Source organism: Pristiophorus japonicus, chromosome 20 (assembly GCF_044704955.1).
Source record: "Pristiophorus japonicus isolate sPriJap1 chromosome 20, sPriJap1.hap1, whole genome shotgun sequence".
Lineage (NCBI taxonomy): Eukaryota > Metazoa > Chordata > Chondrichthyes > Pristiophoridae > Pristiophorus > Pristiophorus japonicus.
In genome coordinates this window covers 21,679,483-21,706,899 of record NC_091996.1, presented here as the reverse complement: position 1 = coordinate 21,706,899, position 27,417 = coordinate 21,679,483, and the positions used below count along the sequence as shown (strand labels likewise).

The 27,417-nt window shown below is 43.8% G+C and overlaps 1 protein-coding gene across 4 annotated transcripts in view; it reads right to left on the bottom strand.

Moving 5' to 3' along the window:
- LOC139232434 (disabled homolog 2-interacting protein-like) overlaps positions 1–27,417 on the bottom strand; it is a 1,003,994-nt gene that overhangs the window by 660,341 nt on the left and 316,236 nt on the right. Inside the window, exon 1 of one of the 4 annotated variants that reach the window (XM_070862605.1) lies at positions 16,151–16,213. The exons of the other annotated variants lie outside the window; for them this stretch is intronic. The gene's annotated coding sequence lies outside the window, so the exon portion shown is untranslated. Of the gene's footprint in view, positions 1–16,150; positions 16,214–27,417 lie in introns of those variants that run through there. 4 annotated transcript variants of the gene reach the window in all.

Below are 27,417 nucleotides of genomic sequence, written 5' to 3'. Positions count from 1 at the left end.
ACTTTCTTCCCAAATTGAGCACGCTGTTAGAGCCGCTACACGTGCTCCTACGCAAAGGTCGCGAATGGGTCTCTGGGGACAGCCAGGAAAGGGCTTTTGATAGAGCACGCAATTTGTTGTGCTCCAACAATCTGTTAACGCTATATGACCCATGTAAGAAACTTGTTTTAACGTGCGATGCGTCGTCCTATGGGGTCGGGTGTGTGTTGCAGCATGTTAATGCCAATGGTCAGTTACAGCAGGTAGCTTATGCCTCCAGAAGTTTGTCCCAGGCAGAAAGGGGCTACGGGATGGTAGAACAGGAATCGCTTGCATGTGTAAATGCAGTAAAAAAAAATGCACCAGTACCTGTTCGGCAGGAAATTTGAGCTGGAGACAGATCACAAACCCCTAACGTCCCTTTTGGCCGACAACAAGGCCATAAATGCAAATGTGTCAGCCTGTATACAGAGGTGGGCACTCACTTTGGCCGCCTATGACTATACAATTCGGCACAGACTGGGCACTGAAAACTGCGCCGATGCATTCAGCAGGCTCCCACTAGCCACAACCGAGGGGGCAACCGAGCATGCTACTGAGATGGTCATGGCTGTTGAAGCTTTCGAAAGTGAAGGCTCACCCGTGACAGCCCGTCAGATCAAAGTCTGGACAAATAGATACCCGCTACTGTCTTTAGTCAAGAAATGTGTCCTGAATGGGGACTGGGCAGCCACGTATGGGTCATGCCCGGAGGAATTTAAACCATTTCACAGGCGCAAGGATGATCTCTCGATTCAGGCCGATTGCCTACTATGGGGAAACTGAGTAGTCATGCCCCAGATGGGCAGAGAGGTGTTCATCCAAGAACTCCACAATGAGCACCCAGGCATTGTCATGATGAAGGCAATTGCCAGGTCACACGTTTGGTGGCCAGGGATAGATGCAGACCTGGAACTTTGTGTTCACAGGTGCAATATGTGTGCCCAGCTGGGCAATGCACCTAGGGAACCCCCCTTAGCCCCTGGTCCTGGCCCGCCAAGTCATGGTCACGCATCCATGTGGACTACGCAGGTCCTTTCATGGGAAAAATGTTTTTGGTTGTAGTAGACGCCTACTCCAAATGGATCGAGTGTGACATCCTCAATTCAAGCACATCCTCTGCCACGGTAGAAAGTCTACGGGCAATGTTCGCTGCCCATGATCTACCGGACGTCTTGGTCAGTGACAATGGCCCGTGCTTTACAATCATTGAGTTCCAGGACTTCATGGCAGGAAATGGTATCAACCATGTCAGAATGGCATCGTTCAAGCCGGCCTCAAACAGCCAGGCAGAACGAGCAGTGCAGATAACCAAACAGGGGATGCTCAGAATCCAAGGGGTTCCTTACGAAGCCGCTTATCACGCCTCCTGTTGGCCAATAGATCCCAACCACACTCGCTCACAGGGGTTCCACCCGCAGAGCTGCTAATGAAAAGGACGCTCAAAACCAGGTTATCCCTTATACACCCCACCATGAAAGAAGTTGTTGAAAGCAGGCGCCGGTCACAATGTGACTACCATGACGGGAATGTGAGGGTGCGATGTATTGATGTCAATGACCCTTTGTCCTCAACTACGCTGCAGGGCCCAAATGGCTCGCAGGCACTGTGATTGCCAAAGAGGGGAATAGGATTCTGGTAGTTAAACTTACCAATGAACAAATCTGCCGCAAACACGTGGATCAAACAAAAAGGAGGTTCAGCAACCCCATAGAAGTAGAGGAAAAACACGATAGAAACATAGAAAATAGGTGCAGGAGTAGGCCATTTGGCCCTTCGAGTCTGCACCGCCATTCAATGAGTTCATGGCTGAACATGCAACTTCAGTACCCATTCTTGCTTTCTCGCCATACCCCTTGATCCCCCTAGTAGTAAGGACTACATCTAACTCCTTTTTGAATATATTTAGTGAATTGGCCTCAACAACTTTCTGTGGTAGAGAATTCCACAGGTTCACCACTCTCTGGGTGAAGAAGTTTCTCCTCATCTCGGTCCTAAATGGCTTACCCCTTATCCTTAGACTGTTACCCCTGGTTCTGGACTTCCCCAACATTGGGAACATCCTTCCTGCATCTAACCTGTCTAAACCCATCAGAATTTTAAACGTTTCTATGAGATCCCCTCTCATTCTTCTGAACTCCAGTGAATACAAGCCCAGTTGATCCAGTCTTTCTTGATATGTCAGTCCCGCCATCCCGGGAATCAGTCTGGTGAACCTTCGCTGCACTCCCTCAATAGCAAGAATGTCTTTCCTCAAGTTAGGAGACCAAAACTGTACACAATACTCCAGGTGTGGCCTCACCAAGGCCCTGTACAACTGTAGTAACACCTCCCTGCCCCTGTACTCAAATCCCCTCGCTATGAAGGCCAACATGCCATTTGCTTTCTTAACCGCCTGCTGTACCTGCATGCCAACCTTCAATGACTGATGTACCATGACACCCAGGTCTCGTTGCACCTCCCCTTTTCCTAATCTGTCACCATTCAGATAGTAGTCTGTCTCTCTGTTTTTACCACCAAAGTGGATAACCTCACATTTATCCACATTATACTTCATCTGCCATGCATTTGCCCACTCACCTAACCTATCCAAGTCACTCTGCAGCCTCATAGCATCCCCCTCGCAGCTCACACTGCCACCCAACTTAGTGTCATCCGCAAATTTGGAGATACTACATTTAATCCCCTCGTCTAAATCATTAATGTACAATGTAAACAGCTGGGGCCCCAGCACAGAACCTTGCGGTACCCCACTAGTCACTGCCTGCCATTCTGAAAAGTACCCATTTACTCCTACTCTTTGCTTCCTGTCTGACAACCAGTTCTCAATCTACGTCAGCACACTACCCCCAATCCCATGTGCTTTAACTTTGCACATTAATCTCTTGTCGCAAGCCTTCTGAAAGTCCAAATACACCACATCAACTGGTTCTCCCAGAAGATTTGTCAAGCATGATTTCCCTTTCATAAATCCATGCTGACTTGGACCTATCATGTCACCTCTTTCCAAATGCGCTGCTATGACATCCTTAATAACTGATTCCATCATTTTACCTACGACTGATGTCAGGCTGACTGGTCTATAATTCCGTGTTTTCTCTCTCCCTCCTTTTTTAAAAAGTGGGGTTACATTGGCTACCCTCCACTCCATAGGAACTGATCCAGAGTCTATGGAATGTTGGAAAATGACTGTCAATGCACTCCACCACAGGTGACCGAACACCGGAACCAAGTGGAGGAGAGCCCAGTCACTGTGGGCAGTCCGGACAGGCCTGAGGCACCGCAAACAGCAGACACTCAGGCCAGCGCCCAACAACCGGAGCCCCAACTCAAACGCACTACAAGGGAGCGTAAACCATCAGAGACACTTAACCTGTGATCCCAATAAGACTTTGGGGGGGGGGGGGGGGGAGGTGATGTCATGTATTCAATTGTCATTGTAATCCATGTATAAACTGATCTAAGTTGTACACCGTGAGAACACTGACCACTAGGTGGTGAACTTAAGGGAGACACTCCTAACCTGGACTTTCAGGTATAAAAGGGGAAGCTCCACCCATCTTCATCACTTCAGTGTTGGAATAAAAGTTACTGGTCACAGAGTGACCTTCTCTCCAGTATGGGTCTCGTGTGCATTTGTACTGTATAGTAAGGTCATATTACTTGCATTTGGAGCAATGGATGGCAAGCTGAGAGATGATGGAGGTGTCTCTTGTCGCACCCTGGAAGGATGCATTGGCATAGAAATTGAGTGTGATGGTGACCTTGAATGCCACTGAAAGAGCTGTCCTCATCCTGGTCTGAGGCTCGAGGTCTGGTTGCAGATGTCAGAGCTGTGACCAAGTCCTTGCTGAAGTGCAGCCGTCGAACACACTGTTCCTCAATTAAATTAATGTCGGAGAACTGCTGCCAGAATACCCTGGCAGAGTAAGGTCTCCTGTTGCCAGCCCTGTTGGGCTTTCTCCCTCTGGCCACCTTTTGGTGCCTTTCTACGAAAGTCCTACGTAACAAATTTAAGGAGCTAGGAGCTAAATTTAAAAAGTAGGACCTCAAAAGTAGTAATCTCGGGATTGCTACCAGTGCCACGTGCTAGTCAGAGTAGGAATCGCAGGATAGCGCAGATGAATACGTGGCTTGAGCAGTGGTGCAGCAGGGAGGGATTCAAATTCCTGGGGCATTGGAACTGGTTCTGGGGGAGGTGGGACCAGTACAAACTGGACGGTCTGCACCTGGGCAGGACCGGAACCAATGTCCTAGGGGGAGTGTTTGCTAGTGCTGTTGGGGAGGAGTTAAACTAATATGGCAGGGGGATGGGAACCAATGCAGGGAGACAGAGGGAAACAAAAAGGAGACAAAAGCAAAAGACAGAAAGGAGATGAGGAAAAGTGGAGGGCAGAGAAACCCAAGGCAAAGAACAAAAAGGGCCACTGTACAGCAAAATTCTAAAAGGACAAAGGATGTAAAAAAAACAAGCCTGAAGGCGTATCCGTAATAAGGTGGATGAATTAACTGTGCAAATAGATGTTAACAAATATGATGTGATTGGGATTACAGAGACGTGGCTCCAGGATGATCAGGGCTGGGAACTCAACATCCAGGGGTATTCAACATTCAGGAAGGATAGAATAAAAGGAAAAGGAGGTGGGGTAGCATTGCTGGTTAAAGAGGAGATTAATGCAATAGTTAGGAAGGACATTAGCTTGGATGATGTGAAATCTATATGGATAGAGCTGCAGAACACCAAAGGGCAAAAAACGTTAGTGGGAGTTGTGTACAGTAGTAGTGATGTTGGGGAGGGCATCAAACAGGAAATTAGGGGTGCATGCAATAAAGGTGCAGCAATTATAATGGGTGACTTTAATATGCAAATAGATTGGGCTAACCAAACTGGAAGCAATACGGTGGAGGAGGATTTCCTGGAGTGCATAAGGGATGGTTTTCTAGACCAATATGTCGAGGAACCAACTAGGGGGGGGAGGCCATCTTAGACTGGGTGTTGTGTAATGAGAGAGGATTAATTAGCAATCTCGTTGTGCGAGGCCCCTGGGGAAGAGTGACCATAATATGGTGGAATTCTGCATTAGGATGGAGAATGAAACAGTTAATTCAGAGTCCATGGTCCAGAACTTAAAGAAGGGTAACTTTGAAGGTATGAGGCGTGAATTGGCTAGGATAGATTGGCGAATGATACTTAAGGGGTTGACTGTGGATGGGCAATGGCAGACATTTAGAGACCGCATGGATGAACTACAACAATTGTACATTCCTGTCTGGCGTAAAAATAAAAAAGGGAAGGTGGCTCAACCGTGGCTTTCAAGGGAAATCAGGGATAGTATTAAAGCCAAGGAAGTGGCACACAAATTGGCCAGAAATAGCAGCAAACCCAGGGACTGGGAGAAATTTAGAACTCAGCAGAGGAGGACAAAGGGTTTGATTAGGGCAGGGAAAATGGAGTACGAGAAGAAGATTGCAGGGAACATTAAGACGGATTGCAAAAGTTTCTACAGATATGTAAAGAGAAAAAGGTTAGTAAACACAAACGTAGGTCCCCTGCAGTCAGAATCAGGGGAAGTCATAACGGGGAACAAAGAAATGGCAGACCAATTGAACAAGTACTTTGGTTCGGTATTCACTAAAGAGGACACAAACAACCTTCCGGATATAAAAGGGGTCAGAGGGTCTAGTAAGGAGGAGGAATTGAGGGAAATCCTTATTCGTCGGGAAATTGTGTTGGGGAAATTGATGGGATTGAAGGCAGATAAATCCCCAGGGCCTGATGGACTGCATCCCAGAGTACTTAAGGAGGTGGCCTTGGAAATAGCAGATGCATTGACAGTCATTTTCCAACATTCCATTGACTCTGGATCAGTTCCTATGGAGTGGAGGGTAGCCAATGTAACGCCACTTTTTTAAAAAGGAGGGAGAGAGAAAACAGGGAATTATAGACCAGTCAGCCTGACATCGGTAGTGGGTAAAATGATGGAATCAATTATTAAGGATGTCATAGCAGCGCATTTGGAAAGAGGTGACATGATAGGTCCAAGTCAGCATGGATTTGTGAAAGGGAAATCATGCTTGACAAATCTTCTGGAATTTTTTGAGGATGTTTCCAGTAGAGTGGACAAGGGAGAACCAGTTGATGTGGTATATTTGGACTTTCAGAAGGCTTTCGACAAGGTCCCACACAAGAGATTAATGTGCAAAGTTAAAGCACATGGGATTGGGGCTAGTGTGCTGACATGGATTGAGAACTGGTTGTCAGACAGGAAGCAAAGAGTAGGAGTAAATGGGTACTTTTCAGAATGGCAGGCAGTGACTAGTGGGGTACCGCAAGGTTCTGTGCTGGGGCTCCAGCTGTTTACATTGTACATTAATGATTTAGACGAGGCGATTAAATGTAGTATTTCCAAATTTGCGGATGACACTAAGTTGGGTGGCAGTGTGAGCTGCGAGGAGGATGCTATGAGGCTGCAGAGCGACTTGGACAGGTTAGGTGAGTGGGCAAATGCATGGCAGATGAAGTATAATGTGGATAAATGTGAGGTTATCCACTTTGGTGGTAAAAACAGAGAGACAGACTATTATCTGAATGGTGACAGATTAGGAAAAGGGGAGGTGCAACGAGATCTGGGTGTCATGGTACGTCAGTCATTGAAGGTTGGCATGCAGGTACAGCAGGCAGTTAAGAAAGCAAATGGCATGTTGGCCTTCATAGCGAGGGGATTTGAGTACAGGGGCAGGGAGGTGTTGCTACAGTTGTACAGGGCCTTGGTGAGGCCACACCTGGAGTATTGTGTACAGTTTTGGTCTCCTAACTTGAGGAAGGACATTCTTGCTATTGAGGGAGTGCAGCGAAGGTTCACCAGACTGATTCCCGGGATGGCGGGACTGACATATCAAGAAAGACTGGATCAACTGGGCTTGTATTCACTGGAGTTCAGAAGAATGAGAGGGGACCTCATAGAAACGTTTAAAATTCTGATGGGTTTAGACAGGTTAGATGCAGGAAGAATGTTCCCAATGTTGGGGAAGTCCAGAACCAGGGGTCACAGTCTAAGGATAAGGGGTAAGCCATTTAGGACCGAGATGAGGAGAAACTTCTTCACCCAGAGAGTGGTGAACCTGTGGAATTCTCTAACACAGAAAGTTGTTGAGGCCAATTCACTAAATATATTCAAAAAGGAGTTCGATGAAGTCCTTACTACTAGGGGGATCAAGGGGTATGGCGAGAAAGCAAGAATGGGGTACTGAAGTTGCATGTTCAGCCATGAACTATTGAATGGCGGTGCAGGCTAGAAGGGCCGAATGGCCTACTCCTGCACCTATTTTCTATGTTTCTATGTTTCTCCCTGCCTTTGTCTCTGTCTCCAGGAGGTGCTAACGGCAGGCGCACAGGAGCCCAATTTCAGCTCCTTTGTGTGCTCATCACAGTTTACTTTCCCACCTAGCTTTGTATTGTAAGAAAATTTGGATACATTACACTCAGTCCCTTCATCTAAGTTATTAATTAGCTGCGGCCCCAGCACTGCAGCACCCCACTAGTAATAGTCTACCAACCTGAAAATGACCCGTTTATTCCAACTCTGTTTTATGTCCTTTAACCAATCCCGGATTTGGGATCCTAATGGCATCATAGGACTCTTGCCTTATTAAGTCCAATGCTGTGATTTTTATCCTGCCACCTCCCTCATTTCCAGAGGCAAAGGGAGTTAAATTTGGTCTCAGCTAAATTTGTTATTCTTAATTGTAATGGCAGTGAGGTGCTTTAATTGGTCACAGTGTTCCCATTTCAAAATGTAAAAGAAAAACTGTGAACTGCTGCCAAACACACATTCAGTATGGACAGCCTGGACAGTCCAATTAACAAAAGCTTTCGAAGTCACAGATGCCTAGTGATGGGGCAATATTGTGGATCGAGGCTCTACACATTGTTACAGAATTGTTTCACATTTTGCTGTAACTAATTGTAACAAACAAACTTTGCTTTGCTGGATACCATGTGGATTGCATGTCTTGAACACTTTTGTTATTCAACCTTGTATACCCTTTGATAACTGAATGAATTTTTATCAAAATCCTTGTTGAATACCCCAAGGGGATTTTTCTCATTCCAATGAAATATAAATCAACTTGCTTATTAAAACTGCCACTTTTAAATGAGAGATGCCATTAATATTAACAAGAGCAGACAAAATTGTTGTGAATGCAACCGAATGGAGATGAAAGAACGTATGGGCAAGAAAAGTCACACTGATTTGTAAGACCTATTGCTGCCCAAGACAAACCCTCAGCCAGAAGTAAAAATAAGTAGTCATTGTTTAAATGCAAGTTGCTTTTTCTTTCTTAAGAAAGTGGATACAGGATTATTAATTCCAAAAATCACAATTTAAAGGAATAAGGAAACAAAAGGATAGTGCCTTTCGTGACCTTAGTACATTCCAATGCACTTTACAGCCAACGAAGTACTTTTTAAATGTAGTTACTGTTGTAATGTAAGGAAACACTGCAGCCAATTTGCACGCAGCAAGATCCCACAAACAGTAAGAAATCTGTTTTAGTAAATTTGGTTGAGGGATAAAAATTAGACTCCCTTGCTCTTCCTCAAAGATCTTTTACATCCACCAGAAAGGCAGACAAGGCTTCGGATTAATGTTTCATTCGAATGTGCAGCATTCCCTCAGTCATCATCATCATAGGCAGTCCCTTGGAATCAAGGAAGACTTGCTTTCACTCGTAACATGAGTTCTCAGGTGGCTGAACAGTCCAATAAGAGGACCACAGACTCTGTCACAGGTGGGGCAGATAGTCGTTGAGGGAAGGCGGGGAGGGGGAGGGGGAGGGGAGGGGTGGGGGTGGGGGTGGGACCGGTTTGCCGCTGCCTGCGCTTGATTTCTGCATGCTCTGGGCGATGAGACTCGAGGTGTTCAGCAGCCTCCTGGTTGCACTTCCTCCATTTAGGGCGGTCTCTGGCCAGGGACTCCCAGGTGTCAGTGGGGATGTTGCACTTATCAGGGAGGCTTTGAGGGTGTCCTTGTAACGTTTCCTCTACCCACCTTTGGCTCGCTTGCCGTGGAGGAGTTCCATGTAGAGCGCTTGCTTTGGGAGTCTTGTGTCAGGCATGCGAACAATGTGGCCTGCCCAGCGGAGCTGATCAAGTGTGGTCAGTGCTTCAATGCTGGGGATCTTGGCCTGGCCGAGGACGCTGATGTTGGTGCATCTGTCCTCGCAGGGGACCTGTAGGATCTTGCAGAGACATTGTTGGTGTTATCTCTCCAGCGACTTGAGGTGTCCCCTGTATCAGCCACAATTATGCGCGCTAGAACAGGACTTTAACCCACGGATCTAGATATTCGATTGTGCTGCGCCTATTTGATGTTTGGTTCACAGGTGAAGTAGCATTTATTCTTATCACCACTTCCAACCAAGATGCTCTGGCATTGCTATTAAATGGAGGTTGGTCCTCAACTCCAAAAAGGACAGCATTCCTTTGCAGGACTTCTCCAGCAAAACCTCCAAAGCTGCTTCACTTAATGAAGCACTTCTGACTTTTACCCTTTCTCTAACAATTTCGACCCCTCTTCAGTAGGACGACAGTTTTAAGGGCAAACAACAGCCTATTAAGAATTGTGGTCGTTGAAGACAGAGCTTATTTGCAATTGTGAGGTCAGCATCCAAAATATGCCAAACGCTCTGCCACTCACAACTAATGTTGTAGTCTCTTACAATCTGCCCAACATTAATACTGACAAGTCTGAAGACATTCTGTTTGGACTCCACTACAAACTTTGTTCTCTGACCCATCATTCCATCCTCCTCTTGCCACTTGACCTTTGTGTACTCCCAGCATTGTGTGCCAGGAGTGCAGCTAAAATATTTTAGTGAGCTGACCTTGCATTATAGTGCAAGGTCAGCTGATTGTACTGCAGATGTGTGCAGTGCCCAAAAAGCAGCCATCTCACCAGTACTGCAATTAAATTACATTATCAACCACCTCAAGTGTCAGCCATGGCTCAGTAGGTAGCAATCTCGCCTCGGAGTCAGAAGGTTGTGGGTTCAAGTCCTGCTCCAGGGTCTTGAGCACAAAAAAAAATTTAGGCTGAGGGAGTGCTGCACTGTCGGAGGTGCCATCTTTTGGATAAGATGTTAAACCTGCTCTCTCTGGTGGACGTAAAAGATCCCATGGCACTATTTTGAAAAAGAGCTGGGGAGTTATCCCCGGTGTCCTGGCCAATATTTATCCCTCAATCAACATAACAAAAAACAGATTATTTGGTCATTATCGCATTGCTGTTTGTGGGAGCTTGCTTGTTTGCAAATTGGCTGCTGCGTTTCCCATATGACTACATTCCAAAAGTACTTAATTGGCTGTAAAGCACTTTGTGATGTCCGGTGATTGTGAAAGGCGCAATATAAATCCAAGTCTTTCTTTTCTGGACAATTACTCTTGCTGAACACAAATAGTGCATAACCTTAGTGAGATCCTCAGCAGCTTCAAACCCCGCATTCTGTGCATCCCCAAGTGCCGACCTCCATCTCCCTAATATCACTGTCCGCTGTTCCTAACTCTCCATCACTGCTACTGAAAACCTCATCTGCATCTTTGTCACCTCTAGGTTTCGCTAACACTCCTCTCACCAGCTCTCAAACTCTATCCCACACAAACTAAAACATATCCAGAACTCAGGACAACCCCATCCAATCCCCATACCTACCACTCACCTATCAGTCCTGTTTTTGCCAACCTGCACCAGCTTCCTATCTCCTAATGCATTCATTTTAATATCCTCATCCTCGTTTCTAAATCCTTCCTTGCTCCACTGTACCACCTCAACTTCTCTTGACCAATGTTCAAGCTCCCATTGTCCACTCTAGTTTTCTGTGCAACCAATCTTAATCCTCCCTCTGTTCCACCATCAGAGTCCTAGCCAATACATTCAGGAATCCCCTTCCTAGCATCTTAGATTTTTTCCTCCACATTCAAAAGCCTTTTCCAAACTTACCTCCATCCTCGCTTTTGATCACCTCCCTTAATCTCCTCCAAACTTTAGCTCGGTGTCCGAATCCCTTTTCTGTATGTTTCACTTTGCATTTGCAAGTTGTTTTTGTCTGAAGAATCAATGGGTCTCCACAAGTTTTTGTACTAACATAATTAACCCCTCCTTTCAAGTGATTTGCTCCCCACCGTTCTTCTGGAAAAATAATCTCATTTTGCATACAAGATGGCAATAATGCATTTCAGTTTTGCTCTCGTGGTCTGTGATATCAACTGAGCCTCTCAATTAGATTTTTTTTTAAATCACTGCCATTGTAATCTATATCTAAATGTTTCCAATAGGAATTAAGACAAGACACAAATAAATGTAAAGTTTGCTATGTAATACTGCCTGAATAAAAAAAGTGAATAAAAATACAACTCCATAAATATACAAGAAAATTAAAATGACTACAATTACATTGCTGTAGACACTATGGCTTGGGAGTTCAAATGGCTAAACGCTAGATTCAGGAAGTCTGTGATTTAACGGTTTTCATACTATAATGAACTTCTGTACACCACACATCATTATGGGATGTTTTTTCCGATAAAATCCTAAGTGCAAAATCATCAAGAAACCATATGGAACAATTAAATTTTACACTTCTGGTATTTTCTTACATGCACATCTGAATTAGTAAAAAATCAATTATGTCACACTACTAGTATATGTTTTGGACAGCTTGGGGTGTGGATCACAACGTTCTGTAAATGTTACAAATACTTAGTCGATATTGTCACTTTGTTTCTCATGACGTCTTGAACTTGTTACCATCAAATATTATATTTATACCAACAGAGATCCGCAAAATATTTGCGGTCAAATTAGTATCTTTATTGCAACAGTACTTGTTTAGACTGTTACCTTTTTCTGCTATCGAATCAACGCTGGTGTCCTCCCTCTCTTCACCTTCTCCCTTTATCACTCTCCCTCTCCCCCCTTTCTCTCTCTCACCCGCCGCTCCCGCCACTTGCTCCTCTTGGCCCCGCAGCAACACCCGTGGAAGTCCTGCCTCCCGTGCCCGTGCCCATTGGCCGCATCCACTGCCGCCTCCTCATTGGAACAGACCCATTGCTCCCCGCCATGATTGGTTGCAAGGCTGGGCGGGTCCTGATCGTCCATTGGTCGGTGCAACTGTTACTCAGTCCACAACACGTGCTCCCAACCCCCGTCCCAGGACAGACAAAAAATAGACAAAAAATGATTATTATAAATATACTATTAACTAACTCTTTTTTAGTCACATTGTGACTCTTCTCAGCCTCTTCCCCCTTTTGTATCTCATTATTGTTGTGATCCTGCCAAGTTGCCAGTTGTCTGAATTTCCTCTCCTCAAATTTGAGGGAGGTTGATTACTGGGCTGCCAGGCCACAAATGGTCAACAGATTATGCAGCTGCACTGACAGCAGCCGAGGAGACGCTTGCGGCTCAGTTGCCACCATTTCAGTTGAACAGGAATGTGTTGGGAGGAAAATGCGTTGGGGAGGCAGAATTGAAAACTAAAGTCTGAGGGCTGACAATCAGAGTTTCTTACTTCAATTGGATAGAGTGGCAGGTTTTGGTCACGTTGCGGTAAAGGTTCCATTGAGAGACAAGCTATTCATCATGAAAGAAAAACTGACCAAGCTAGTCTATTGATCAATCATGCTATAACATTGACAGAGTAGTCCATGGCTCATGTTATTTCATTCTACCAACTAACAAGGATTGAATCAAGAAACTTGTAAGGAGTTGGAAACTGAAACAAAGTAAAATGGATGAATAAAAAGTGGGAGCAATACTAAGTAAACTGCTTTAGGAACACTCAATGCCGTGTAATTAAGATAATGGAAGAGCCTAACAGTAATTACAATAACATGATATAATTCAATTAGGCGATTGCAAGACAAAACTCTGAGCAGAATATAAACATGAAATCTGAAAATGAATTATAGTATTTCATTCATTCTTATTTCATTCCATAATAAAATGTGTGCCAAGTCACTAAAAACAATAATGAGCAAGAGTGTGGAAATAGGGGGCTCAAAATTGGCCAGGAGTTGCTCAGTTTTTTTGAAGCAACTTGATTTTTCTGGAGTATCTTAAAAATCCTCATTGTGCACATTCAATTTGCGCCAATGTAAGTGAGTTAGTTAGGATTTTTTTAGTTTTGTGTTTTTTAAAAAAAAAGGGGGCGTTACCAGCTACCTACGCCCATTTTGGCCAGCTAATAGTTACTCCAAACTAACTTAGACCAGCGTATGTGGCCACTTGTGAAAACCCTTGGAGAGTTAAGAAATCAGCGCAGGTTGTTACATCGGAGGCCATCAGAACTTAATAACTTGACTAAAGAATGTGAATAGGATCAAAGAGCTATTCAGGACATCATAGGACAAACTTCGCAAAGTTAATTTACTACACAACAGAAGCATTCATGGAAACTTAAACTACAAAAATAAAAGTAAAAGATAGTTAAATTAAATTGCCCTAATCTCACAACTAATTTAAACAACTATTTGTTTGCAATGATTATACTGGGCCAATATTGAGCCCATATTATCTAAATAAAGTCTACTTCAATAAATAAGATATTCTCTCAGTGTTCCTCCGTCACTTATGTTCTTCTTTCACAATAGCACCAGATAAATAGGCTCGACAAATGGTCACCACTATTCACAAGAGACAAAACATATTTACATAATTTTTTCAAAATATCCAAATAAAAAATAGAAATAAGTCCTACCCTACCTTCATCTTCAGCCCGGGAAAGCAGCAGGCCGGCCTGTGCAGTAGGCCACTGCACCTGAGATCGGGGCGGCACGCAGCAGCAGCTGGTATGATGATGATGATGATGATGATGATGATGATGATGATGATGGGGTCCCACACTGCAGCACGCACACAGAGACTGGGGGCAGGAGCTATTGCGCATGCGCGTACACGCCAATGCGTACGTTCAGACGTCCCGGCACTGTTTTCAGCGTGGGACGCTGGCTCCACCCCCTACCCGACTGGCCACGCTGCGCGAAGACCTGGGAGAGGCCGGACAGCAGCCAAAGTGGGGAACGATTTTTTCGGAGCACTTTTCAACGCAGAAAAGTGGTGCATCTCCAGTGAGTGTGCCGAAAAAAGGGGTGGGCCAATTTTGAGCCCAGGGTGAGGGCAGGAGTGAGCATGCTGTGAAGTCAAACAGCTGCTGAAACACACTAGGCCCACAATAAGAATTTGTGAGGTGTTGAATAGCTCCCAGTACCTGGTGCAATAGTGTAGCCAGTCTGAGTCACTTTGAGAGAGTAAAGATATTGGGAGGAGGAGAAAGTGGGAGTGGAGTGGGGCGGGGGGGGGGGGGGGGGAGGGGGGGGCGGGAAGAATCAAAACAAACAATTTCATATCAGTTTTTAATTTTCTGACAAGCAGATTGAACCAAGGTAAAAGATTGATACGACCCACCAAAAGTATTACTGCTGACTATTATTTTCAACCTACACATTAAATTAGATGGCAGGTAATATAGTAGGATTTTTCCCTCAGCAGCACTTTACCAGGTTATACAATACTTAATATGCATCAAGATGCCGCATTCTCTTGTTGCTTTTGTTGTTGACAGAATATCAATTTAAAACCATATACATCTTCATTTGAATGCCTCAATAGTTGTTTTTCTTCTTACAATCTCTCAAAGATATTTCTGTAATTATGATAAAGGTGCTCAAATAGGCCATATTTATGCAAAGCACATTACTTATCTATTGTACAACTTCTCAAGAGGAGAATTCCTATATGAAAAAATTTGGAAATAATTTGATTTATATTAGAAGTATAAAAGTGGTAAAAGCACTGTATTCAATCTAAGCATAGGTTTTGTTTTTCAATGAATTAAAAGTAGGTCACAGTCTGTAGGGTCAGAAGGTAAAGCACCACAGTGTAGCAGGATGTGAGTTTATGCAGACAATTCTCATATTCCGCTCCCAATGCCATTTGGATAGTCAAATCTGGTGGTCATATCAACCCGTGTGACTCTTGCACATCTCCCAGTAAATCAGTACAAGCACAGGACTCAATAGTATGTCTGCCCACCCTATAGAATGGAGAATGATGAAAAAAAAGACTGCAATATGAATTTGCAATCACCATATATTCTGCTGTCAGTTTGTGTCACCATATTTTTTGTATTTCACAATTAGAAATATATTTTAAATGAGGTTTATATTTACAGCTGGGTCGGTATCCAAAGCTGCCACAGGCGCTGATAATAATGGTTTCAAAATAATTAAGCCTATGTCACCCTAGAAAGCTTACTCTGTATGTATATAATACAAAAATCAGTGCTAATTCATATTCACAACTGTGAAGCCGTCAAACATCTGACTGCTCATACTCTCCTGATAACTCAGCAAGTTTATCCAGTAAGCACCTAAATCACACAAATTAGGAAGGTTCCAGTTCAATCCCATCTGTGCTGAATTAACCATGTGGGATCAGGGTTTGTTACAATTGGCCTCAGCACACCCGAGTTAGGTTTGGGGGGAAAAGTTGGCGGGATTCTCACGCCTGATTACTATTCAGGAACCCCTCTTGGAAGTGCACGTGTGGATGTTGAACGAAGATGCGGGGGGGTATAAATCTGACGGCTCATCTACTTCCAAATTATGCCATTACCAGTTAGAAATAAAAAATAATTAACGTAGTATATTGCTTAGTGTGACAAGCACCATGTAAGGCCACTATACAACACAATCAGGAAGGTTTTAATTCTGATTACATTTACATAGGGCAATAACAGTTGTAGACAGTCATCGGTACTTCCCAGTTACACCAGAACAGGATTTGCAAAAGAATTACACTGTGGGACTAAACACAGTAACAGTCAAAAACAAAGCAGCTTGTAAATAAAAAAATATCTGAAATTATGCCAAATCGTATGAAGCAAAATAAAAAGGAATCTCAAGGAACTTCATTCAGATCAGTTGCTATTAAAAGCAGTACATCTGTTTTACAAATCAGCAAACAAGGATTTGTTGAAGAAGCAGCAAGCACTCTCTCTCTCACACATACTTAAATAATATGAAAGCTATTCGTGTTTTATTTAAAGCTACTTATCTGGAACAAGATCCTACCTTTAACTGCTGATTAACTAGGCATGAACCGATGCCTAAAAGAATGTTGGATTTCCCTCTTCATATCAGAGGCCAAAAGCAACAAGTTGCCATCCTTTTGTAATTTCCCTCTTTCAATTTCACTTGCGCATTCAAGAGAATTCCAAGTAACAGCACGTAAACTGATCACAGCAAACAGGAACGATATGCAACAGGTAAAACTCGAGAAAAGTGAATAAAGTTTTAAAAGCTCGGAAGTTAAACCAGGAGTGGCTGCAGTCTCTAGCTGAAAGCCTGCAGTGCCAGCTGCACACTGGCTGCAACCCCCTACAGCAGATGGTGTTCACACATTCTCTACAAGCTGAATTCCTCCATGACAGCCAATCACCAAGGGCTTTTCAAAATACTGCACTCAATAGCCTAGCGTCTTACAGACAACATTACAGCTTTCACCATAACAAGATGAATAAGCTGTCGACAATAGGATAGCATTCAGACCAACAGCTATTCCAGACAAAAGTGGGACGTGCTTTTAAAATGGAGTATACATAATAGAATAAGCACCTGTTTAAAGAATATTGCTACATACAAATACATTCTCCATTAGTATCTCAAAGGGCTTCAAACAAGCCACACACAGCAAAAAGAATCTTGCTTTATTTTTCATATAATTCACACAACAGAGACTTTTAGTATTAACGGACCTCTGAAAAAGAACTGGTAAAAATCAACACTAACACAAATCAAATATGGCAATCAACATATAACTGTGATCCCAGCAAAACATCTACACTTTACATTTTTTGTAAAAACAGGTCTGACAATTAACTTCAACTGAATACATTCTGCACACATTTGTTAGTGTTAATTCTCAACACAAGAAGTTACTCCACCTAAAATCAAAATTTTAATCGATTTTAGAAATATAAAAATGGAAGACTGAATTGAATTTGAAGCAATTGTGTTTTATTTTCTTTGGGCATTTTGTAGTCCAATAAGCTTACTTGTAACATCACTGATTAGCATATATGGGGATAGAAATGATCAGTTACATTTTAGATATGCTGAAAAATTTGCAACTGAAGAAGCGATTTTGAAATGAGCTTTAGTTTCATAAAACTAAATGCTTCTGCGAACAAGCTAAACTTTTTTGTTTAAAACAAACTTAGGAGTACTAGTTCAGTGCTAATTCTAGCTATTAACATATTTTTCAATGTTTAATGATGTTACCAGGAAAGACAAATGGGCTGTTTGGTGGGAATCCTGCCAGAACTACAGCGAGGCAGGCGTTATGCCCACCAAGGCTTCTAATGCTGCCATGGTGAATTTTCCATGGTCAGCTCGCGCATGTTTTTGGTGGGTTGCTGCTGCTAGGGAGCTCGCCTGTGAGGTGGGGTGGGGTGAGGTGGGGTGGGGTGAGGCGGGGTGGGGTGGGGTGGGGTGGGGTGGTGGGACGGAGGTGGGGCGGGAGAGGCCGGGGTGTAGTTGCTGTAGGTTTCGGGCACATGCATTCAATTAGGCTTCGCTTGCCAATTGGAATTTAAAACTCCCTCCAGCTGCACAAGTATTCCTACTGTCTACCATTACTCTGGTGTTAATGATGGGAAATAGGGCATGTGAAACTTTACCAATTAGTGACAAATATTCAACATCCGCTTTCACTTGTTAGAAGTGACGGCCAGTATGGGAGCTGACTGCCTGATTTCCTCTTCTCACCTGCTATTATCCAACATGAAATTGAGCAATGCAACAGAAGAAAATCTCAACCAAGAATTATGCAGCTATAATCAGCTGAATGAAACCAAAGTACTCAAGCAGTACAAAAAAAAAATCACGGCAGAAGATTCACAGAGCTAAATAGGTCACAGACAATACTCAGATATTTTTCTTTAGTGTTCAGTACAAAGCTCTCCTCTACATGTCATCACTTCGTTCCTCTGTACTGTGGCCGCACCCTGCACTGAAATTTTCAGGAACACTTAACTTGAAATTATGACAATAAGTTAAATGAGTTATATTTCCAATACAGTGATTGAGACACAATATCGAAATAAAGAACTCATATTACTACACTGTTATTTTCTTTTATGACTGCTCCACTGCATCCAAGTCAAAAACTTTAGTAGAGATGGGAATCAAATTCTCACCTCTCACCTATTTCACCTCAAAGCATATGTAACTTAACCTCTTTTACCTTTTTCCATTGCATAATAAGCTTTTCAACTTACTGCTCTGTAAATTACAGAGCAATGTTTTTCTAATATTTCAGTGATCCTGAGTTTTTATTCTATATATGAAGATGGATATATGGAATTAATACTTTAAAAAATGAAAGGAATGCTCCCAAATACACTCACTCTGTGCCATATATTTTCTTTTTTGGAAGCAGCCAATTCACAGGCAATCTTTAATAGGGCAATTATTTCACTAAATAGACGTAAATGCATCTGATAAATATTTAAAATCACTAACAACTATTACACTAAAACATACAGACTCAGCATCATAGATAATAATCACCTGCAGTAATCTCAACTAACATTCTTGCAGATGGCTCAGTGTTTAACTGCACCAAATGCTGTTTGGAGCAATGGAGATTAAGAAAGAGTTCTGGTCGATATTGATTCAGCTGTTGTCGGTAGAGTCACACAATTGTCCTCAATGCCTGAGCTGGGATTAGGGAGAGGGAAGAAAATCAGTCAGGTTGATGTTGGGTGAGGGTGGGATTGGGCTCAGTAGTGATGCCTCTTACAATCCAATAGCCTGATAACATTAGTTGTCAGGGCTTACATACACAGAAACATAGAAAATAGGTGCAGGAGTAGGCCATTCGGCCCTTCGAGTCTGCACCACCATTAAATATGATCATGGCTGATCATTCCCTTCAGTACCCCTTTCCTGCTTTCTCTCCATACCCCTTGATCCCTTTAGCCGTAAGGGCCATATCTAACTCCCTCTTGAATATATCCAATGAACTGGCATCAACAACTCTCTGCGGCAGGGAAATCCACAGGTTAACAACTCTCTGAGTGAAGAAGTTTCTCCTCATCTCGGTCCTAAATGGCCTACCCCTTATCCTTAGACTGTGTTTCCTGGTTCTGGACATCCCCAACATCGGGAACATTCTTCCTGCATCTAACCTGTCCAGTCCCGTCAGAATTTTATATGTTTCTATGAGATTCCCTCTCATCCTTCTAAACTCCAGTGAATACAGGCCCAGTTGATCCAGTCTCTCCTCATATGTCAGTCCTGCCATCCCTGGAATCAGTCTGGTGAACCTTTGCTGCACTCCCTCAATAGCAAGAATGTCCTTCCTCAGATTAGGAGACCAAAACTGAACACAATATTCCAGGTGTGGCCTCACCAAGGCCCTGTACAACTGCAGTGAAACCTCCTTGCTCCTATACTCAAATCCCCTAGCTATGAAGGCCATCATACCATTTGCCTTCTTCACCGCCTGCTGTACCTGCATGCCAATTTTCAATGACTGATGTACCATGACACCCAGGTCTCGTTGCATCTCCCCTTTTCCTAATCTGCCGCCATTCAAATAATATTCTGCCTTCATGTTTTTACCACCAAAGTGGATAACCTCATATTTATCCACATTATACTGCATCGGCCATGCATTTGCCCACTCACCTAACCTGTCCAAGTCACCCCGCAGCCTCTTAGCGTCCTCCTCACAGCTCACACCGCCACCCAGCTTAGTGTCATCTGCAAACTTGGAGATATTACACTCAATTCCTTCATCCAAATCATTAATGTATATTGTAAATAGCTGGGGTCCCAGTACTGAGCCCTGCGGCACCCCACTAGTCACTACCTGCCATTCTGAAAAGGGCCCGTTTATCCCGACTCTCTGCTTCCTGTCTGCCAACCAGTTCTCTATCCATGTCAGTACATTACCCCAATACCATGTGCTTTAATTTTGCACACCAATCTCTTGTGTGGGACCTTGTCAAAAGCCTTTTGAAAGTCCAAATACACCACATCAATGGTTCTCCCTTGTCCACTCTACTAGTTACATCCTCAAAAAATTCTAGATTTGTCAAGCATGATTTCCCTTTCATAAATCCATGCCAACTTGGACCGATCCTGTCACTGCTTTCCAAATGTGCTGCTATTTCATCTTTAATAATTGATACCAACATTTTCCCCACTACTGATGTCAGGCTAACTGGTCTATGATTCCCCGTTTTCTCTCTCTTTCCTTTTTTAAAAAGCGGTGTTGCATTAGCTACCCTCCAGTCCATAGGAACTGATCCAGAGTCGATAAGCCTGCTGGAAAATGATCACCAATGCATCCACTATTTCTAGGGCCACTTCCTTAAGTACTCTGGGATGCAGACTATCAGGCCCCGGGGATTTATCGGCCTTCAATCCCATCAATTTCTCTAACACAATTTCCCGCCTATTAAGGATTTCCTTCAGTTCCTCCTTCTTACTAGACCCTCGGTCCCCTAGTATTTCAGGAAGGTTATTTGTGTCTTCCTTCTTGAAGACAGAACCAAAGTATTTGTTCAACTGGTCTGCCATTTCTTTGTTCCCCATTATAAATTGACCTGATTTTGACTGCAAGGGACCTATGTTTGTCTTCACTAATCTTTTCCTCTTCACATATCTATGGAAGCTTTTGCAGTCAGTTTCCTGGCAAGCTTCCTCTCATACTCTATTTTCCCCCTCCTAATTAAACCCTTTGACCTCCTCTGTTGAATTCTAAATTTCTCCCAGTCCTCAGGTTTGCTACATTTTCTGGCTAATTTATATGCCTCTTCCTTGGATTTAACACTATCCTTAATTTCCCTTGTTAGCCACAGTTGAGTCACCTTCCCCGTTTTATTTTTACTCCAGACAGGGATGTACAATTGTTGAAGTTCATCCATGTGATCTTTGAATGTTTGCCATTGCCTATCCACCATCAACCCTTTAAGTATCATTTGCCAGTCTATTCTAGCCAATTCACATCTCATACCATCGAAGTTTCCTTTCCTTAAGTTCAGGACCCTAGTCTCTGAATTAACTGTGTCACTCTCCATCTTAATACAAGAATGGACTCTTAGCTAAGGACAATGAGGCTGCATATGCCTTCACAAGAGGAGGGGAGAAAAAAGTACATGTTGAAGTTGTACTTCATGAAATCAAAAACAAGACAAGTTGCTGCCGAAAATAATTTCAAAAGTGACGACAATGATGTAGACTTGGTACATAAAGTAGTTGTGTTTAGATGACAGTCAAGTCAGGCTATTTAATTGTCTGCAAAGCTGGTAGACACATGAAAATACTCAACTGTCTTTTTTAAGACTAGTTTTGCAACTGTCAGTAACAAAATTTGTATAGTGCATTTATATTGTGCTCCTCACATATTAGAATGTCTCAAAGTGCTTTAAGAATGGCTAACATTGAGCAGGAAGTAAGAATTTAGAGGGAGAAAGGAAAGAGAATGAAGGCACAATTGAATGTCCAAGGGCAAAAAATTGAAGGAACAGAAAAAAAATAAGCCATCATGTACTTTCCATATAACCTTTAAATGCACATGTGAAAGTTTCCAGAACCCATTTTAAACCACTGGTATGTAACTTGGTTTCTCATGAGAAGTAATCTTAATAACTCAAAATCAGTGTCGCAGCATGGTATTCTGCAAATGAAGATTCTGTATCAAGGATACCAAGAATGTTCTGGGGAGCAGGGATTATTCCTAATGGCACAGTTTTCTGAAATCACAGATGGCAAGTTTAAAAAAGAAAATAGATTTTGATTATATAGCTGGTTAGACAACATCCAAGAGGTTGATTCCATTCAACAACTTGTATTTATATAATGCCTTTAACGAAGTGAAACGTCCCAAGGTGCTTCACAGGAGTATTGCGATTAAAAATTTGACAGCGCGCTGCACAAGTAGAAATTAGCCCAGGTATATATGTTTTAAGGAGCATCTTGAAGGAGGAAAGAGAGGTAGAGTGGCAGAGAGGTTTAGGCAGGGAGTTCCAGAGCTTGGGGCCTAGGCAACAGAAGGCACGGCCACCAATGGTTGAGCAATTATAATCAGGGATGCTCAAGAGAGCAGAATTAGAGAAGGGCAGACATCTCATGGGGTCGTGGGGTCGTGGGGTAGTGGGGTAGTGGGGTAGTGGGGTAGTGGGGCTGGAGGAGAATACAGAGATAGGGAGGGGCAAGGCCATGGAGGGATTTGAAAATAAGGATGAGAATTTGAAATCGAGGTGTTGCTTAACCGGAAGCCAATGTAGGTCAGCGAGCACAGGAGTGATGGGTGAGCGGGACTTGGTGCAAGTTAGAACACGGGCAGCCGAGTTTTGGATCACCTCTAGTTTACGTAGGGTACAATATGGGAGGCCAGCCAGGAGTGTGTTGAAATAGTCAAGATTAGAGGTAACAAAGGCATGGATGAGGGCTTCAGCAGCAGATGAGCTGAGGTAAGGTCGGAGACGGGCGATATTATGGAGGTGGAAATAAGACAGTCTTAGTTATGCTGCGGATATGTAGTCGAATGCTCATTTAAGGGTTAAATATGACACTAAGGTTGCGAACAGTCTGGTTCAGCCTCAGACAGAAGTTGGGGAGAGGGATGGAGTTTGTGGCAGAGACCGAAAACAATGACTTCGGTGTTCCCAATATTCAATTGGAGAAAATTTCTGCTCATCTAGAACTGGATGTCGGACAAGCAGTCTGATAATTATTTAGAGACCTTTGAGGGGTCGAGAGAAGTGGTAGTGAGGTAGAGAAGTGGTAGTGAGGTAGAGGTGGGTGTTATCAGCGTATGTGTGGAAACTGATGCTGTGTTTTTGGATGATGTCACCAAGGGGCAACATGTAGATGAGAAATAGGAGGGGGCCAAGGATAGATCCTTGGGGGACACCAGAGGTAACGATGCGGAGACTGGAAGAGAAGCCATTGCAGGTGATTCTCTGGCTAAGTTTAGATAGATAAGAATGGAAGCAGTCTCACCCAGCTGGATGACGGTGGAGAGGCGTTGGAGAAGGATAGAGTGGTCAACCGTGTCAAAGGCTGCAAACAAGTTAAGAAGGACGAGGAGGGATAGTTTGCCTTTGTCACAGTCACAAAGGATGTCATTTATGACTTTGATGAGAGTTGTTTCGGTACTGTGGCTGGCACGGAAACCGGATTGGAGGGATTCAAACATGCCTTCCTTAAAAGTGGACAGCGTGAGAAACACTGCACTAGCTGCAAAACCAGTACAGCATGGCCCAATGATTTTTAAAAATGTGGATGCTAAATTCAGTCTAACAAAACTGCACTTGCGAATCAACAAAAATGTAATATTTCATTGTTTTACTTCCATAAAATAGATTTTTTTATAACAAACAAAAACAGTCGAAAGCTGATCTTTTGTTTACATACAGTATCCTCAATAGGTCTTACTCATCAGACTTCTCTTCCTGCAGACTTATTTTGTATTTTTCTCTTCAACCAGAATCTAAATTTATTCAAACTATTTACCATTTTCGCAAACACAACATTTGTGGGAGGGTGTGCCCTTTAATTCAATATAAAAAGTCATGTGGTATAATTGTAGTGCAGCATGTTGGAAATACTTTCCACTGTATAAAGTAGTTAAATTTAGTTTGTTGACCAGCAAAAATTTTGAGATTTCTACTCGCCACAAAGTACATCTGTATTAAATGTGTCCCAAACAAATAATTGCTGGAACCTTTTCTAAAAAGTGAAACAAAAACATATTTTTTGTATTTTATAACTGCAAATACTGATTCATGCAACAGCACAGCTCAAAAGGTGAGATAACAAAATTATATATATCTTAAGTGTAACAAATACTCCAATAAAACAAAAATATGAATTAGTCTTCATTGGGATGAGATACAAATGTATCACAAAGATAGCAGCAATGTCTAATAAAAAAAACGAATCAACAGCTGAATTTGAGAAAATGATGACAAACTGCAAAGAGAGCTACTGCTGCAGCACAGTAAGAAAAGTAAGTTGCTGCTCTACAAATATTATCATACACTGTTAAAAGGTAAAACAATAAAATCAATCATCAGTTTTGTCCTTAGTTTGAACTGATTAGTATTTCAGGCCAATTAGCAGCACTGCTATGTGATAAAAATTTTTGCAGCCTGCAGCTTGCCTCAATTTCTTATATCAGTCCAACATTAAAAAAAATTAAAATTAGCTTGTTTCAGATCAACACTTCATTTTCGAAACTGTGGAACCTTTTTTCATATTTTGTAGCAGAAGCGTACAGGCCACCAATTACTCTATGCCCTAGGCTAGCCCCCCCTTCCCCAATGATTGGGGCATACGTCCAGGAGTGGGAACAGGGTTCGGGACTTCCGCCTGTCATGATGGGCCAAATGGCTCCCTTCTATGCTGTAAATTTCTATGATTTGCATACTGACGTTGGCTTCGCAGGTTCCATCCAGGAGTTTCACTGATAAGCGAGCAAAGTAGTGGCATGGAGATCTCGGAGGCCTGCTACAGCATGGAAATGCAACAATTGGAATGAATTTTTTTAAACTATTGCCTTCCCCTCTTTGGCCTGCACAAGGCCATGTTTTATGAGCGTTTGCACAGGCCCAGATTCCTTCTACCAACTGTTGAAGGCTGCAAGTCTAGGCCAAACATCCAGCCCTTTCTTCCAGCGTTCAAACAGTGAAAGCGGCAGAAAACAGCAGAGAGCGCATCCCCCAAACTTCCATAATGTTCACCATATTCCGCCTTGTCAGCACCAGCTCCTGGTTAATAGTAGGAGGGGTGCAAGGAGGTGAGGACATGACTGAGAACATCACTGATCAATTTCCATCCTAGACACCCCCACCCATCACATACTTACTGAAAGGTCAAGTGGGTGAGAAAGCTCAGGCCAATGTTGTCAAAACTACATGACTCTGTAAGGGCACTCCATGTTCTTACATGGAAGCGTTCCAATCCTAGCATAAAACTGCATCATGACATCTTACATGGGCACTGACTTTTGGGCAGAAATTCTACTTCTGTTCTCTAATGTTCACTAAAACAAAAAGTACTGCTTGTCCATTTTTACTGAATATCTATCAGTTTGATTTGATACTATTATTTGATATTCTCCTTTCAAAGCTGCTACACAGAGTGGAGTAATTTTTTAACATAACATAAGAAATAGGAGCAGGTGTAGGCCATTTGGCCCCTCGAGCCTGCTCCGCCATTCAATAAGATCATGGCTGATCTGATCATGCACTCAGCTCCACTTCCCTGCCCGCTCCCTTATCGCTCAAAAATCTGTCTATCCCCGCCTTAAATATATAAATTACCCAGCCTCCACAGCTCTCTGAGGCAGAGAATTCCAAAGATTTACAACCCTAAGAAATTTCTCCTCATCTCAGTTTTAAATGGGCGGCCCCTTATTCTAAGTCTATGTCCTCTAGTTTTAGGTCCCCCTATGTGGAAATATCCTCTCTGCACCCACCTTGTTGAGCCCCCTCATTATCTTATAAGTTTTAATAAGATCACCTCTCATTCTTCTGAACTCCAATGTGTAGAGGCCCAACTTACTCAACCTATCATAAGTCATACCCCTTCATCTCCGGAATCAACCTAGTGAACCTTCTCTGAACAGCCTCCAATGCAAGTATATCCTTCCTTAAATACGGAGACCAAAACTGCACGCAGTACTCTAGATGTGGCCTCACCAATACCCTGTACAGTTGTAGCAGGACTTCTCTGCTTTTATACTCTATCCCTCTTGCAATAAAGGCCAACATTCCATTTGCCTTCCTGATTACTTGCAGTACCTGCAAACTAACTTTGAGTTTCATGCACAAGTACCCTCAGGTGTCTCTGTACTGCAGCACATCTATTTCCTGTAGCATTATTTTGGTATGTACAAGTTCGGGAATAAAATAACAAAAGTTTAATGACTGTCCTTCCATTAGCCAGTTAAGAAAAATGCTAGTAACTTTTCCAGATGACATGTACTTTACTTGGTCTTTTTCGACAAGGCAGCTATTGAATTTGAATAGAGATAACCAATATATCACCATGGCAAGAACTTATTTTCTGCTCCAAAAATGTGCTCAGCAGAAAAGTTTCACGCTACTCGCACGTATTGTCATCTTCCATTTCTCTGTCCCATTTTCTCATTATGTACTCCTACAATGGCCTATTAAAGACAGCAGAGGAGCATTATTGAATTTTGGCAAATGTTAGGGTCACTCCAACTTCAACCACTTCCAAATTCAGTACAAGCAAAGGTAATCAATATATTAACATTTAAGTAGGATTTAGAGATCCTAGTTAAATGCATCATCAGCCATATTTCTTCAGCAACACAGGGGGGTCAAGTTTCAGGCTGCGCCTAGAATGGCGCCGTGAGCAACACCAAATTTTCGCGCTCAAAACCGCGCCTAATACTTACCTTGGTATTCTACCCCTGCTGGAATGTTCCAGGCTCTTGGCACGGCATGACGCGGCGCAGCGCAGCACAAGCTGTGGGGGGCGGAGCCAGGTCCCGGTACTGAAAACAGTGCCGGGACCTCTGCACATGCGCAGCTCCGGGCGCCCTGTGGCTGTGTGGGAGAGGCCCGAAGCACGCCACCCCTATTCCTAGCCCTGGCTGAATGGGCTTACGAGGGCGGCGAACATCGGACTGGACCTCCCTATTCTTCAGCTCCAGCTCCTGCGCCTGCGCCCACTCCCCTCCCGCCACCCACCCCCGTTCAGCTCTCACTCCTTCCTGTTCTCTCCCGTCGCCAGCTCCAGCTCTTTCCCGCCGCCCCCACCCACGGTCCGGCACTCTCCCGATCCCCCTCCCCCAGCTCCCGCTCTTTCCGCCCCACCCCCGGTCCGGTCCGCTCCCCCCCACGTCTTTGGCGGGGCTGGCCCCACCCGAAGTTCTCGGCCGGCTTCCTCTCGTCAGCCAGGCCCGTTCAGCCTACACCCCTCCCTTTCCTTCCTCTCCTCCCCCGCCCCTCTCCTCTCCTCCCCCGCCCCTCTCCTCTCCTCCCCCGCCCCTTTCTCTCTCTCCCCCTCCTCCCCCTCTCCCCTCCTCCCCCTCTCCCCTCTTCCCCTATCTCTCCTCCCCCTCTCCCTCTCTCCTCTCTCTCCTCTCTCCCCCCTCCTCCACCCCCTCTTTCTCCTCTCTCCCCCCTCCTCCAGCCCCTCTCCCCCCTCCTCCTCTCTCCCCTCCTCCTCCTCCCCTCCTCTTCCCCTCTCTCTCCCCCCCTCTCTCCCTCTCCCCTCCTCTCCCCCTCTCTCCTCCCTCCTCCCTCTCTCCTCTCCCCCTATCCTCCCTCCCCTCCCCCTATCCTCCC